The following is a 16,719-nucleotide window of genomic DNA, read 5'->3' on the forward strand; positions in this document are numbered from 1 at the left end:
CGCTGCTGGGGACCGCGGGCCGGGGCCGGGGCCGCGCTCGCCCTGCCCGGCCGCGCTCTGCAGGGCGCCCCGCGCGCTCCCCTGCCCTGCGCGGCCGCGTTAGCTCCGCCGGTAGGGCCGGCTCCCCGGCAGGGCTTTTTCATGCTCGGGAGAAATGCCGTGGAAAACCAATAAAATGATGGCCTCGGTTAGCACGGGAGAGGGATAACATCGGTGCCTCCGCGCAGGGGACAGGTTGGTGTGCTCGCTCCGAGGCACCGAGCAGAGCCCCGGGGCTTTCCGGGCTGCCCTTCCACGCTCCCAGGGGGGCAGGCGGGAGCCTTCCTTCTGCAGGAGCCTTCCCTCTGCAGCAGCTCCTTCCCCACGGCGAGAGGAGACCTGTGTCCTCAGCGGGAACAGGAAGGTAATTTGAAGTTTGGCCTGTGTTTGGCGTTTTGCCTTTACCTTTTCAAAGGTAAAGGACTGACCTGGAAACATAGCCCGGAGGCTTCCCCAGCCTGCCCCACCGGCTCGGGTCAGGCTTTCCTGCAAAACACACAATTCGTGGTAATTACTTAAGGCAAGCTCAGGTGTGCCTCTTTTTCCTTGCAATAAGCGTACCTATGGAAACAGCATAGTAGTTTTCCCTTATTCCTTTATAACTACTTAAAATTACTGGTTTACCTGCTGAGGGGCTCCGAGAGATAACTTTGCTTCATGCCTACCTCCCCACCTCCGAAAAAAAAAAAAAAAAAGAAAAGAAAAGAAAAAAAGAAAGAAAGAAAAAGAAAAAAAAGAAATTAAGAAATCACACTGTATGCCCCCTCTGAACGAAAAACCGAGAGTCAAACGGCCCCTTTTCCGTGAAGCAGCAGCAGATCCAGTACATGAGCACGGCTTAGGGGGGCACTGTGTTGCTGAGCGAACGCTTACAGACGAGGTGCAAACCTCACTCACTCCTTGACCGCCTGGGGATGCGGAGGATCCTCCGAGGCTTCACCCACATGGCAAGGCTGACCCGCGATTTAGGACAAAGTGCCAGTCCGGGCACTGCATGCAGGTTCGGACCCTCCCCTGCTTAACCCCCGAACAGTTTGACTTGAAAGCAGTGCTTTTTAGTTGCAGAGCTCACGGTGCTGTTGTGCAGAGCCCCTGGCTCAGCCCCTTGGTGCTGCGGCCACCCTGGCTGGTAGCGGTCAGTGTTGGTGGACGTGTGCTGTGCTATGCAACGTCTGGGGGTGAATGTGTACTTATTAAAAAAGAAATAGAAAATAATTATCTTCTCTTTGAGCTGCTCTTAACTGTAGCCCCTGTTTTTAATAAGGTTTGGAGTTTACTAGCAATAAACGCATTGGAAAATTCAAGTAGCTGAGTTAAGCGTGGTTGCGCGGAGGACTTTAGCCGACATCCCCATCCGCTAAATTAAATTTGAAGGCTGTGATAGATCCTATTGCATGTCTGGAAGCTCCTGCTCCGGTGCAGCGCTGTAGCTCTGCTCACAGAGGCTGCGCTGGGAATTAGCAGCGTGAGGAGCTCGGCGCGGAGCCACCTTTTCCATGCACGTGAGCGTGAGCTGGCGCGCAGGCCGCGAGCCGCCCGCGAGCCCCCCTCGGCAGGCCGGTCCTGTCGGGAGCCCCACGCTCAGTTCGTTGCCGTGACCCACGAGCTGGAGGAAATAACGAACCAGAAGGAATCAGTGTGAAGAGATTCTCCTCGTAGTGTTGGACACCCACTTTGGAGGAGGGAAATCAGTGTACAAGGGTCATAAGCATAAATAACCTGGAAAAAAACCAATTGCCTGCTGAGGTTTATATAATCCAGCACGTCTTGCTCACATATATATCTCACTGGAGAACGAGATTGGTGTGGAAAATGTATTTTCTCTGGTCAACAGCGACATAGCTGGAAGAGGGTTCAGTCTGTGGGAAAGCAGGACGTGTGCACGCTGCTTTGGTTTCACCACTCGTTTGAAATGTCCTCAGAGAAGCCATTAAAACACCACGTAACTCCATGTATGAGGTGAATATTGTACAGGAACTGCAGAACCAGTGTTGCACCGTGTTGCTTTAAAGGAATATCCCAAATACTGAAATGCCAGTGTCCCCATTACTCTGCAAATAACTTTGTATTATAAATACTATTTTGCACTCCGTTTCCAACGCAGAAAGTTATGTGGAATTTCAAAATGCAATCCAAGGTTTGTAGCAGAACTCTTAAGAAGTCCCTGAACAGGCAGCCCTGAAATCGTGTCTCCCATAAGGGAGAAGGAAGATTGTTGCTGGCAGGGTGAGATTTTTGAGCCCCCAAAGGTGGGCTTTGGCAGATGAGCTGATACTGCTTTAAACAGTGGCCCCCATTCCTGGCCTGATCTTAAGGCACGAATGGAAGGCGGTCTGTTTCTGCATAAAAGGCAACGTTTTGCTTAAAAAATACAGTTTTCCAGCCTGTTAGTAAGCAACTTGCTTCTTCTAAGCGAATATTCTTGCAAGGTATAATTCACCTAGGTCACAGATATTTGCTTCTGTCTCGACTCTCCCTTGCCTCAGGTTTAATATAACTTAGGGCTGATATGGCCACATCTGAAAGCAGATTCGTGCGCGTTGTGGGCAAAGTGCCAGATCTGACTGGTCTTCTGCATGCGTGGTCCCTGCCCCAGGATGACAGCAGCCCTGGGACAGTGCTTCAGCAGGTTGCAATGGTGGAGTTCAAAAGCACTTCATTAAAGTTATCCTGGTAGCAGGAGCCCATCATGTTGACTCCTTTTTTTGGTATTTCCAGGTTCATCTTACACTATATTATTTCGTAAGTGATAGTCTTTAGTGTGTAATACGTGGATCTGTAACGTGGATGTGCATGCAGATGCACCCTCACTGATGCTCTTTGCATGGGAATCAGCTTCAGAAAAGAGTAACATTAAAAGCTCGTTAAGAATGATGTTACTATAAAGAGCATGTAAAAGTTACCAAGCCCTTTGGGTAGATACAGAGTGAACTGTTCCTGTTCACTGGACCCAAGCACATTTAAACAATATTCTTTTCAGTAAGATCACTCTGTTTATTTTCTCAGATGCATGCATTTTCATGATTATATCGAAGGGTTCATTTTAAGTAAGATTTTTTTCATTAGACCAAATGATCCAAAAGTTAGAAAATTGAGTTCTATTTAAGTGAGGTATTACTGTCATCGGATGCAAAAGCTGTGGAAGTAGATTTTGTGGTCCAAAAGACTATGAAATGTCTCTCATTAGCAGTAAGTATGCCGTGCCCACATGAAGTAACTTGGTTCTGTCTTGGTTCTGTCCTTGCTGCTGCTTCTTTTTTTTTTTTTTTTTTTTTTTTTTTTTTTTTTTTTCTTTTTAAAGTAAAAATGATGCCTAGATAAGGCTCTCTTAAAAATGAGACTAAGCTGGTGTTTGGAGTTGGTGGCAGTGGAAGAAGAGCAGTGCTGTTAATTTTGTGGGTGTAGGAGTATTTGTGCGTGTCTATGGAGGAACAAGTACTTGCTGAAAGGGAGGTCGGGCACTCCTTTAGTTCGTCCGCTGCATGCAAGATTTTGTTTGACCATAAGAAGGTATTTTTAACACTGATATACAGCATTAGCACCAGGGAACTGCTGACTCTTCTAAGCGTAAAATCTTGGCTTTCAGGAGAGGTGAAATAAAACTAGGGCATATGAGCAGTACTGCAGCATGGCAGCTGCTGATGGCCTATAGGAGCTACCAATATTTAAAAGCAAAGAGGAAACTCGTTTACAGCTGGATGAGCGTCCTCAGTTACTATTTCTTATACATTTTACATTTTGTTCTTTCTAATAAATATAGTAAATAGTAAACCCTCTTACTGGAGTTGTTAGAAAAAAAGCTACATATTTATTATAAGCAATTCCTACACAGTTTGATGATGAATATTGAATATTTGCTGTTCATTAAAGCACAATTTCTTACATGCATATTTGGGAATTGCATCTCAGAGTTTTAGCTTGCCTATTCAGCCTAGAAAGATCTTAAATATATTTGTATATTTGCATGGCGGAATGTGTAAAATAATCAGTTCATTAGTCTTGTTCATTCAGCTCTGAAATCAGTTAAGCTTTTCTGTGTTTGGTTTTAATTTTGAACCAGCTGAAACTCCTTTCAGAAAGGTGCCAAGGAAATGTAGGGTCCTAATGCTCGGTCCATATCCTTGGTCCATCCTCATCCATAGGGTCCTCATCCTCGTTCTCATCCTATAGTCATGGACCGGAGAGGTCAGTGAGCTAGAAGAGAAGGTGGAGGGGAAGGAAAACGGGGCAGCTTTTCTTAGATTATCTCTGCCCAGCCATAGGACAGGTGAGTGAAGAAGATGACCGTTCCTCTTAGATGCCTACAGAAAGTGCTGTCCACCTGGAAGGAGGCTTGTGATTCCCTCTGGAGCAGCCAGAGCCGGGAGAGCTTTGCGGATTCATAAGCCTCGCTGAGGCTTGAAGGCTACTGACTGAACTGCAGCTCTTTCAGGCTGCACAAAATAGGTGAGAAGCAGCTTCCAAATCCTGGTAATGCCACTGGCTGTTGCTGCTGGTGCCGTTTGCCTCATAAGTACAAGTAACAAGTAGGTGACACTGGTGTGGTTGGTCATGGTCAGCATGCCATGTCGTATGAATACACATACATGTGTCCCAGTTCCAAACTGAGGCAGGAGAGGCGCGTATTTATGTTTAAAACACCCTATATGAATATAATATTCTTGGAATGCAATGACTTTTGCTCCGCAGGGCTGTTGGGTGATAATTATTGCTCATTACATTATAATGAGCACTTGTTCTATTCATTGTGGAGCTTATTATATTTTAATGAGTGTTGTGACTCCCCTGCAGAGCAAAACTGAAGAATGTCCCTGTGCGTGTGGCTCATTTAAATGGATAGTGCTAAATGCTGTGTGACTGGTGTGTAGTACTTATTGGCAACCTATAGCTGCAAATTTGCTTTTAAAAACAAGGTAGTGCTTCTCTCAGCTTTGCAAAAATCCATTAACATGGATGATTCCAATAGTTAAACTTGTGTTTCGAATAGGTGAAAGATGAGTGGCATTATTAAGGGACTCCACCTGCAGATACTTTCTTCTGTTCTTGAATATATTAATTAGAAGTGATGCTCAGGAATTAATTTGGCATAAGATGGAATTCACATCTACAACTTTTATAAATTCGAATTTATGCCCTTTGGAAATATTAATAATATAATAATATAATAATATAATATAATATTAATATACATTATATTAATTAATTAATATTATACATATTAATATACATTATAATATAATATTAATATACATTGAAGTTATTTTATGACACCTGTGGACTAAATAGACTCTCACTTAACTAGAACTGCTCTTGTCGGCTGAGGGTCATCGACATTCTGGCATCGCTGCAGCGGGAAAAAGGAGGATTGGAAACTGAATGCCAAACAAATTGAGCTGTAGACAGGGTCTTAAGCCTGTCAATCTCTAGTCAATCTTTGTTGATTGTTGGTGATCCCACTGTGGCACTAGGGCTTTTGATAATGACGTTCCTGCAATGTCCACATACGGGATGAGCTCGAAATGTGAACACTGAACTCTGATCAGCGTGCTCCTCTCTGTCCTCCCTTGGTATTACCGCCCAGGCAGCTTCAAAGCAAGGTAGACAATTGGAAAACAATGTTTGTTTACACTAAAACTTAAAAATAAGAAGTGATTTTTCTGTGTTGCAAAGTTGACTGGTTTTAATGCAACCTGAAGGCCAGATTCATTTTCTTATTTTAGCACCTACAGTGTTTGTACATCCAAACTGATAAAGAGCTCTTTAATCAAGTTATATTCTTACTTGCCATAACCCTTCCTCCCCCGTGTCGCTTTTGTTTGAACATCTTTCACCACCCAAATAGACTTGCAAGAAGGATTTTACAGAATTTACGAGCATACAGCAGTTATTTATAGGCCAGTATAAGCAGTAGGTAGGGGAGACGAGCGTGCTGCCGAGCTAACCCTTAGTGCAGGGCTCTCCAGCCCGGGCGCGGGTGCCTGCTGGGTCTCTCATGCGGGACACACATGGATCCAGTCTCTTCTTCCTGCCTCCTGTAGCTCTCCGATGATTTTCCCCAGTTCTTGCACATTTTTGTAACCAGGGATTAACCCCTTCCCAGCCAGCACTTTCATTTCTGCCTGTGTTTTAACTCTGGGTGCACGAGAGGTCCACATTCTTGCTCCATTTTAGTGTTTTGAGGCCTGCAGCATACATGGCATTGGAAAGCAATATATTTGGAGACAAATGGGCTTTAATTAGTTGTAGAATAAAGCCCTTTGGGCTGGGTGATTTAAATCCATTTTTTGCCATCCCTGCCATAACAAACCTAACATACTCTGTTAGGAGAAGAAGCTGGCTTATGGACTGCATACATTGATGGGACTCCTGTCTCCTAGGCAATTTTGTATACCTGATGGGCAGTTCTGCTGAACAGTTTTAGGAGTTGATTTGAGAAAACCACTGTTTGAGAAAACCACTGAACTTAAATATTTAAATCAGAGCTTAAAGGGTATGTAGTCTTGTGTTGGTTGGCTTTCTGCGCATGTTTAATCAGTGAGTAGTACTGCAAGCCTGTTTTTTTTTTTTTTTTGGATTCAAGAAGCTATTTATGAAGTGGGTATCTTGCTCCCAAAGAGGATTATAGGCTTAGACCCAACAATAATCAGTGCTTATAAATTATTTTGGGGGGAATTATATGTAATATACTAAATCTTGAAAATTATATGTACCATATGCTTACCAAGCCAAAATGTAGTCACACACCAGCTCAGTTCTCAACTTTGAAATCTGTTGGGATTTGATCCATTGTCTCAGTTCCTTTATAAGCTTAACGCCCTGGCAGGAACTTTTGTGATGGAGATGGAGTCTGTTGGTATTAACCTAACCCTAACACTGACCAAGGGGCTTCTCCACAAGCAGAGCCTGCTCTGCCTCTCTGCTTCAACCCGCTCTGAATAAAATGCACAGAAAAACAGTATTTAGGAAGTGTAGGTCTTTGGAGATCTTTACAGAAGAAGTTTTTTTCAAATATATAAATGTCATTTTTGCATGTTGGATGCTACCCTTATCCCATCTGCAGCAGCCACGATGGTAGCGCTGGAATTGCCTTTGCAGATTTAGAAAACTGCTCTTGCACATAGTTACTTGCCTCTGCCTTAACACGATAAGGATTTAGCTTCTTGCTGTGAGGACTAAATGGATCTTGCATTTCAAGTCTTTGTGTAAATTGAGGGAAGGAACACTGGTAACTAATTTTTGAAGCCTTGAAAGATGCTAAGTAGAAAACATTAATCTTTTTTATTGTACGATCCGCTTGAAAGAATTACCTGATCTTTCATTTTTGATTTTCAGCTATCATTAAAGTAACTGGACTGTCAAAACCTGTTTTGTGTTCTCCTGCAAATACTTCCTTTGTGTCCAGCCCTGTTCCTTAACGCATAAACACCTCCCTTTGTTTTTATTAGCTTCCTCCGTGAGGTGTAAATAACTGTAACAAATGCACATTCCTGCGTGAGCCAGCTCAGAACTGAGTGGATTCCCAACGGCCTTGCCAGACTGGCATCTTAGCATTTATTCAGTCTGATCCTCTACAGTTTGCACTTTTTCAGTTTCAAAGACCACGTAACTCTCGGCTGCCTAAAGACATGAGAGATTCATTTTTCTCACAAGCAAAATGAGCAGGTATTTTCAGCTCCCTCCATTTTGTTTAAAGTTTGTCTTTGAAAGTCTGGCGTGATGAATTTGAGATTACCTTTCGGGCACATCCCTATTTCTTTCCATTACCTGTATTTTAAGGTTATACATCTCACTCCTTGCTGCTCGAGTGCGGTCGAATACTATTAAACTCTTCTTGGTCGGGTAGCTCAGACAGTGCAGGACAACTTTTCCTTTGAAGACCTTTTTTAGACATAAAAAGGCTTGTAGCATCTTAGATGTTGCCTAATTCGAATCTCAGAAGTGAAAAAAATAACTGAGGAGCTGAGCCGCATGCCTAAGATTGTACATAATCTTATTTTGTTCCAGTCTGTCTTCAGTTCTTACTCCATGTGGCCAGGCAATCCTCTGTTCCCGCATTTGTCCCCTGTCCCTGGATTTGTGCCCTTCAGTTCCCTGTCTCCCACACCTCCACCAGGAGTTCCCGAATTCCCGTTCGTCTTCGTGCTCCTTCCAAATCCTGTTCCAAACTAACTTCTTACCGCCCTCTCTTCAGTCGTGTTTTTTCAATAACTTAGTTTTCTGAACAGTTATTTTTCATCCTCCCTTCTCTACAGGTCTCATCTGTTCAGGATTTACGTTTCCTAGACCAGGACCATCTGTCTTCAAACCACCTTTAATGGTGGGCGGAAAGGGAGCTCATGCGACCTTGTGGGGATGGGGTTGAGTCTCCATCCTTGGCCATTGCCCCAACCCGAACCTCCGTCCTTGCCCGTTGACAAAACTGGAGCAGGGGGCGGGCGGCCCAGGGTGGCCCCGCAGCTCCCGCTGCTCTGGGGAGCAGGAGGGCTTGGACTAGGAGGTCTCCAGACCTACTGCTAATTGCTGCAGGGATGCGCTGCTCTCCCGGGTAGCAAGTCTGGTTATTCCCAGTCTTCAGCCCCTCCGAAGGTCTTGACATGAGAAAGAGCTGTATTCATTGAGTGATCCTTTCTGTCGTATTTGAAGGCTGCATGCATGCAGTAAGGCTGTTTTTGCAGGAATGTTTCTGTACTCGTATGAAGAAGTTACAAAGTGAAATTCCACTCCTATTAAAAAAAAAAAAATTACTTGGAAATAGGTAAGGTGTAAATAGAAGCAGGTCGGGAATAATCCTGAATGAAACGCGAGTACATTGGACAGGGAGATTTTGAGGCGATTGGTCGGGAAAAATAATCATGGTATTTTTATGCTGTTCAGTTACTTGTCATGTGTTAATTAAAAAGCACAAAATACCTGGTGTGACCATATAGTGTGGGTTTTACTCATTTCCAGTTCTCTGTTACGCTAACGCCTTCTCCTGACCTCTGTAGTCTGAGGTCCCAGGTTAGAGAGTCAGATGCTAAATGTTAGCTGTGAACGTAGAGGGAGAGCGTGGTCGAGCTTAGGAGCTTTCCCCTTCCACGGATGTGCTGGTACTGTTGAGAACAGCAATTGGCAGCCTCGTCTGCCAGGAAACCCTCCTTGGTTGCGTTTCCCTTGGCGTGTTGGGCTACCACCAGCCACCCTGAAGGCCTGAGCCTGCTGCTTCCCTTCTCCAGGTGTTTGACGTTTTCCCGACTTCCGATGCAGCTGCGTTGGATCATGCCAAGCAAATGCTACATGTATGGAGCATTGCACAACCTTTGGAGAAAACTCAAACAACTTTATTATTATCTCCCCTTGGCATACGCTAAATACTGTGAAAAAATGTAGGTCTCTTGCATATAGATACTGAAAACAATGTGGACATTGCCTTAACTGAGATACCATTTTTTCATTATTTGTGATCCTTTACAGGCAGGATAATGCCATCTTGTAAGGCTGTCTGCTTCAAGCTATAGGACAGTATGTTTGTAATGGAAAAAAATATTTTTCAGTTACTTTTCTATGATGATTCCACCATTGAGATTTAATGTTTTAAATTTTCTTTATCTGGAGTGTGGGAGGTATTCTCACCCAAGGAAAGGTTCAGCATCAACTTAGTGAAATTGTTTCCTTTTACTTTTCAATATTTTATTTCATCTTCTCCCAAGCATTTCTGAAGATATCAAATGGTACCTGGTGGAATCATAATTGAGTTCAACAGCCAGTCCTGGCGGCCTCCTCAAAACATTCAAAAATGTTTCTATTTCTTAGAAGGGGCTGGAGGACTGAGTCCTTTTTTGCTGATGCAGTATCCTCTAGAAGCCCACAATTTATTTCTGCATTTTTGAATGAGGAAAAAGAATTCTGTTTTTTCTCTAGCCTAGAAATCAAACTAGAGTGTTCTGCTCAGAAATTATGGATGTAAATACTTCAGTCTTGCCTTTCTTTTTCATTACAATGGAGAAGGGAAAGATGGGTTAGCTGTGGTGTTTATTAGTGACTACTTGCCTTTTTCATTGTTTGAAGGATTAAAAATGCAGAATTAGCATTGCAGTGACATTATTCTGCAAATGGTTTGATATTCCATTCTGAAATTTATGATATTCCTGTATGCAGAAACAGGCTTACAAACACCTCCTTATCAGGTTTCTTAAAAGGGACTAAATTGACTTTTTTTTTCCCCCTTCTATACCATCCCGGTAAAATCCTGTTTTTCATTTCCAGGTTTTGTGGAATGAGCAGAGATGAATTTTATTTGAAGTAGGCTGAAAGGAGAAGGATAGTCACCCGACTGGAACCCTGGTCTGGAGCTCAAGAAACAAGGTAAATTCAGTATTTCCTTTACTCACTGCAGCAGTATGAGCTTCAGTGTTCATTTAATTGAACTGAATGATCAGCCTTGGTTAGATAAACATCCAAAGGGCTAAACCAATGTTCATTTTTCACCACGAGGTCTGAGGGACATGGCAACAGCTGCATTCTTTGGTTTTAGATGCACCCAGCTGCGGTTGCTGTAAGATGTCATGGAATTAGCATTAGCACTTCCAAGGGAAAGTCCCCCAGGCTGTCTCCTTAAGGGACTGTTCTCGTAGATGTTAAATGCTGCTACATTATGTAAGAGCTTGAGATCAGCTACTCCGTGGTAGAAATGTGGGAGATCCCAGAATCAATCTTCTCATGTATGTGTACAGGCTTTGTTAAACATACCCATTTTCTCTGAGGATTTTGGTTTAGTATGTTTTTTTAAATCAATTTTATTAATATAAAATAGTATAGGAAAACACCATCTCATTATTTATTTATTTATAACAGAATTTTGTTTTAGAGCTCATAGCTAATGTCTAGCAATATTTACTGTTGTCTCTGTGATATTTTTCCACTCATCTATCTTGCAAAACTTCAAGGCAGTGATCCGAAACCCCTGGGTTGGTTGCAGCTGAGCTTCGTGAAAAGCCTTCCGCTCCAAACCTGCCTCAGCTGCTCTTCCCATCCTGCTAGAGGTTACTGCCTGTCAGGCTGACAGCAGAAGGGCATTTGTAGCTTCTCCTTAGGCTGGCTCTATCAAACAGCCGGCATTTGGAAAAAGTTTAAGCTGATGCTGAACATTTTGGCTGGCACCAGGAGCTGCTGCATGCAGCTCTGAGGAGGCTGCATCCTGCAGAGCGAGAAGATGGTAGCGAGCAACTGGGGCACGTTGTGCACCGCAACCTTTTCACTTAACTCGCTGTCAGCAAAAACAGTACCTAGTAACAGCTGGGCGGTTTTTAAAAATAGTGTGAAAAGATGAGTGGAGAACTAGCAAAATATACCACAGGTCTGACTAAAGAAGTATTTTTTTCTAGATTTTTTTTTCTCGGATCCAAATGCAAGTTTTTCCTACTCATAAGCATTTATGTTTATCTTGTGAGCAAGTGGGCAGTGGTCCCTTTGTGGGGGATTTTTTTTTTTTTTTTTAATCAGTTTCAATTTTGGGAATGGGTGAAGGAACAGAGCTAGCTAAAATTAACATTGAAGATAATGAACCAGAAATTGTGCTGATTAATGTCTGATGCTGCATCAGTGAAGTCAAGACTCTTGCATAGCGTGCAACTCAGAAATAGCTTGGGCACATGGGCAGAAATCTCTCTACTGGAAATTTTTGGAATTCTTTCAAGTATTTTCTACTACCTGGAGGCCTGTGTCATTGCCATCAAAGGTAATGGTTAGATTTACAGCATACACAGTTGTAGTGGCAATGTGGCTACATGTTCTTTAGCATACCACTCAGCAGTAGCTTATACGGGACAGGAAAAGAAGAGTGTAAAGATAGTTTTGTGTGAGTTTGTGCAGTTATCTGTGTGAAGACTTAATTTCTGATAAATACCTAAATAATACACATGTGAAAGGCAGTCACTGAGTTGCTAATCTCTCACTAGATCTTTCTTTTTATGAATTCTCAGAGCCCTTTTTATTTACATTCTGTGTTTATCTAACAATCTTCTGCAGATCTTTAGAGGCAAGCTAAGTTCTAATAGGTAGCTTTAATATTTTAATATGTAGACTTAGAGTCAACTTGTTAAGCAATCTTAGATCGCATAAAGCCTTTTTTTTTTGAAGCTGAATGTACCAGTCTAGATATTAAAGAAAGTCTGCAGTTCCATGTTGGACTGCTTTGCAAAGCTCCTTCACTTCCATGTATGTTTTCAGCTGCTGGGAACAGCTTGACGGGAGCTGATGCAGTCGTAGGAGAGGTCTTCCCTGGATTCAACTGGTTTGGTTCCTTAGCTACAGCACTAACGTGGCTCTAGCTTCACAGCTGTTCCTCATTCCAATGTATTGCAGCCAGTGTAATCACAGGAAGCTTAATATATGCGTCAAATTAAGTTTCCTAGCAGGCATATCTTAATGATGAAAATCTCAAGGCAGATTGTGCGTGCCTGTCTTGTGTTAATAACCCTGTGGAAAATACAGCAGGGAGGAGGACGCAGCCTTCGAGCGGCGCTTCCGCGGGCGCTTGGCTTGCTGTGCTGAGAGCCCCTCTGTGTGAGGGGGGCATCGCTCAGCCTGCAACGCCAGGCAACCCGAGGAGCCTGCCCGCAAGCAGGGCACAGTGGCTGGGGCACAACTGAAGAGTCCCTCTTTTGGCTCCTTTCTTTACAGCGTATGTGACACACGTGGCATGATAGGGGAAGGTTCACTTGTTGAATCTGTTAAAATTATCCACAAGGCGTGACCAAAATAAAAGGCTTATGAAATACTTGGTTTTCAGAAGCGTGAGTCATGGGCAGTAGGTGGGGTAGCAACTAAAATTTGTGGAAAATATTTTTGGGGGAAAATCTTTTTTTTTTTTTTTTTTTTTTTTTAAACTTGTCCCAGGGAATTGTTTTGATCATTAGATCTTTAGAACTTTAGAAAAGTTTTTTTTTTCCCCCCCATTGCGTCATCCCAAGCCCTGAAGTATCTGTTTACTGCTGAAGTCAATCCTGTTTCAATGAGATCCGAAGAAGTGAAACAATGCAGAAAGCAATGCCAAAGAGTGAAGAATGTCAAGTTGTCAAAAATGTCTTCCGGGTAGGTTGGAAGTAATTTTCAAGAGTGCAGAAGTGAGAGGAAGAGAAATGAACACTGTCAGACCTAACTCTGAGATACAGCTTGGCTGTGAAAACTAAACATCGTTGGGTGCTCCCCAACGATGGGGTCTTGTCTGCAGAATGCAGCCAAATACGTAGCAAGAGGCTGAGCATTTCTTCCTTCTACAAGTGTAGTATTAATAATATTGGGAAGTTTGGCACTGTATTTATTTAAATATATACCAAAAAAGACATAAGCTTGATTTGCAGAAGATGTTGACCTGTGATAGGAGTTACCATAAGTTGGGATCTCCAGTAGGTTCTTGAGAGTTTCCACTTCACACTGACTGCCTGAAAACTCTTATGAAAGCGTTAGCAGAGGAAAAAACATCTTTCAAAATTGTTATTAGGCGGGCAGCAGCGTGGTGGGCAGCGTGTCTGAGTCCGGGAAGGCCCTAGAGGGTGTTTTGCTTTGCTGTGGATGTTCTGAATAGTCAAGAAAATATTGAACTCCTCACACCTTATATTTTGGTAATAATAGACCAATTTATTTGGTGTATTGGCCAAATACACCAAATTTGGTTTTGGTGTATTCTGATGTTCTTAGGATGCAGGATATTTTAAAGAAAAAAAATGTTGTGCCTTGAATGAGGATGTCGTTGTAGGAAATTAAAATTCTCCAACTCCCCAATACTGATACTGTGTGAGGAGCAAAATGGGAAAAGTGCCTTTGTCTCAAGAGATGAAACTAGCTAATGATATGGCAAATATTTGCTGACTATTTGTGACATTAATATATGTTGCAGTACCTGAGCAGCAGAAGCTAGGCAAATGAGGAGGGAAGAAGAGAAAACTGAAGCACCTTCTGTGTACACTGTCACCGCGGCAAAGCAGCAGTTTAATGGAGACCCAGGAGGATTTTTGTGGTAGCACTTTAAACCAAGTAATTATCTCAGGAATTAGCTGCACTGTGTATCTTTTGTGTTGTTTTAATCATAACTGCAATTCCGGTTTGTTTACACGCCTCTCCCGGGGGAGTCCTCCCTGGCGCTGCTTCCCAGCGCTTCCCTTGGAATGAGAGGAGGCCCGAGGAGGCGGCGCAGAGCTTTCCCACGGGGCAGATCCGTGCGCGGCAGATTCCCTCGTGCCCCTGTGGAAAATGTGACTAAACTGAAGAAAAACTTGGGCACTGCAGAGAAATGAGGAGGAATTAGTATATTTTAATTAACAATAAATCGTTGGGTGGCCGTAATTACTGTAATGATCACTTTTGGATTAAAATGCTCCTCCTTTATTTCACAAGTTAGCCAAAGCTCAGTGCATGCTGACAAATGTAAGGAGGCAAATATAAAACCAGGAAGTTTAGCCCATCAACATGTTTATATACATATATATATAGATAGATATAGATATATAAAATCATAGAATCACAGAATGCTTGAGGTTGGAAGGAATCTCTAGAGGTCATCGAGTCCAACCCCCCTGTACACACAGGGTCACCTAGAGCACGTGGCACAGGGCTGCATCCAAATGGGTTTTTATATATATATATATGTGTGTGTATTTGTAATAGTCTTTATATATATATGTGTATACACACATATATATATAAAGACTATTCTTTATATATATATGTGTATACACACATATATATATATAAAGACTATTACAAATATTTTCTTATATATAGTCTTATAGTCTTATATATAGAGTCTTATATATATGTAGTCTTATATATATATAAAGACTATTACAAATATATATACACATACACATATATATATATAAAGACTATTACAAATATTTTCAAGGAATGAGCATCCAGCAGTGAAGGATTTTACAGTTTTTGGAAGTTCTTGTGTGGATTCCAAGAAGGGGAGAGTTTTCCAGGATCTATTGCTTGTATCAATGTTTCCTGTCTCAGTACGGTCGCACTCTCAAATATTTTAATAGGCTAGTGGATTAGTTATAATGATGGTCTTGACAACTTTTGTGATGCTATATGGGAGTTTTTTAACATGCAGCCCTTCTGAATTTTCTTGCTAAATTACCAACCTTTGGTTATGTTTGCTTAGAATATGAAAATTAAAGGGGATTTCAAACCAAGAAATATCTTTAATCCTAATGGAAAATAGATAATAGTTGAAGCATTATGACTAAGCAGAAGTCTTCTTAAGCACAAGTCTTCTAATTAAGTGTTTTATAATACTTACAAAATTGAAAATCAGTACTTTCTTATTTGTTAACAACAAATAGAATACATATTTCAGAAAGAAAGTTGTTTTATTACAGTCTCATCAGATGCTGCAAGTTGGATATGTTTATATTAATTGAAATAGAAATAGGTGTTCTCCAAGACTTTTCTCAATCAGGAATTTGTTGGTGTCATTATTTGGACCACTAAATAGCACTTCACTTTTAAAGTTAATGACCTGCTGAACTAAATTAGAATTCCCAGACTCTTAAATGTGAGACTCTAAGTTGATTGAAGAAAAGAGGCACTAAACATAATGTCAGGTGTATTTACTGTTGTGTCTTCCTACAGATGTTTGTGACAGTGATTGTGTCTCTTTTTGTGATATCTTTATCTCCTCGGTGTAAAGTGCAATACTTGTATTTCTAAGTTTACAGTGTCTTACAAGCAAGCAAAGCAAAAAGATCATTTCTATTCAAAATGAGTTAGAGATTTCTAAGTAAGAATTCTTTCCTTAGTGCATAACACCTTGATTTGAAATTAGGGCCATATTTCTATTTCATAATTATCATGTTGGTACATTGTAGAGTGCCATTAAAACAAGATTTTACATTGCCTGCTTATGTATCCCTTCAGCTTGTGTGACTGGCACTAGTCAAATTATCTCCTGATGTAGGAGAAAAAGTAGGTAGAGAGCCTGTCTTGGACCAGCCGCTGCTGTGAAATGTTGCTGCTTCAAATGGAGAGTGGCAGCTGCTGCAAAGCCAGCCTAATGTAGGTGAAAATGGGTATAAAACGATTTTTTGACCAAATGTGGTTATGTATAGAGTATTTTCAAGTTGCTGTGGTGCAACAATCCTCTTCAGAGCAGATCCTTGTTTGCTTGTGCTTTTGCCTCCCGAGTGCCTAACTGTTACATTAGGGTAGCTCTTGGCTTACGCTTCAATATAATTTGCTTCCAAAAGATTGTGGGCTGTGGATGTGTTGGTTGTTCTCATCCTGCAAGAGGAAGGAAGGAAGGAGCGGATGGGACTGAAGAGGATGGTGCTGTTGAGAGGGGCCCTCGTGAGCCCCTCTGTGGCGCTCGGGCGGCGTGTGGGCCCCTGTGCCACCACGTCTGTCACCTTACGCCGTGTTTGCTCGCGCTCTTGATTTACTCTGACAGGTAAATGAAGCTAAGTAGGCAAAGAGAAACAATCAGCATGTATGTAATGAAGTCATTCGGTGTTTGATGTGTTTTCCTGTAAATTGCCACGGTTTACGATGTTTCCCACCTCTCTCTGCCTGGCTACGAGTCATAAATGCAGTTCATATGGATTATAGCAATCTAGCTTGTATTGCACAGCCAAGAGAGACATTTCAAATTACAGCTTTTCCTCCGTTTTGAAGAGTAGAAAGCATTTTAGCTTATGAGAT

The 16,719-nt window shown here is 42.1% G+C and overlaps 1 protein-coding gene across 3 annotated transcripts in view; it reads left to right on the forward strand.

Annotated features, from left to right (window-relative positions):
* CDH18 (cadherin 18) overlaps positions 1-16,719 on the forward strand; it is a 227,731-nt gene that overhangs the window by 10,454 nt on the left and 200,558 nt on the right. For 2 of the 3 annotated variants that reach the window (XM_026048532.1, XM_026048535.1), the window contains exon 2: positions 10,285-10,383. The gene's annotated coding sequence lies outside the window, so the exon portion shown is untranslated. Of the gene's footprint in view, positions 1-379; positions 404-10,284; positions 10,384-16,719 lie in introns of those variants that run through there. The other variant, XM_026048533.1, reaches the window with a different exon arrangement.

Source organism: Nothoprocta perdicaria, unplaced genomic scaffold, assembly GCF_003342845.1.
Source record: "Nothoprocta perdicaria isolate Ctin4 unplaced genomic scaffold, notPer1 scaffold_55, whole genome shotgun sequence".
Taxonomy (NCBI): Eukaryota; Metazoa; Chordata; class Aves; order Tinamiformes; family Tinamidae; genus Nothoprocta; species Nothoprocta perdicaria.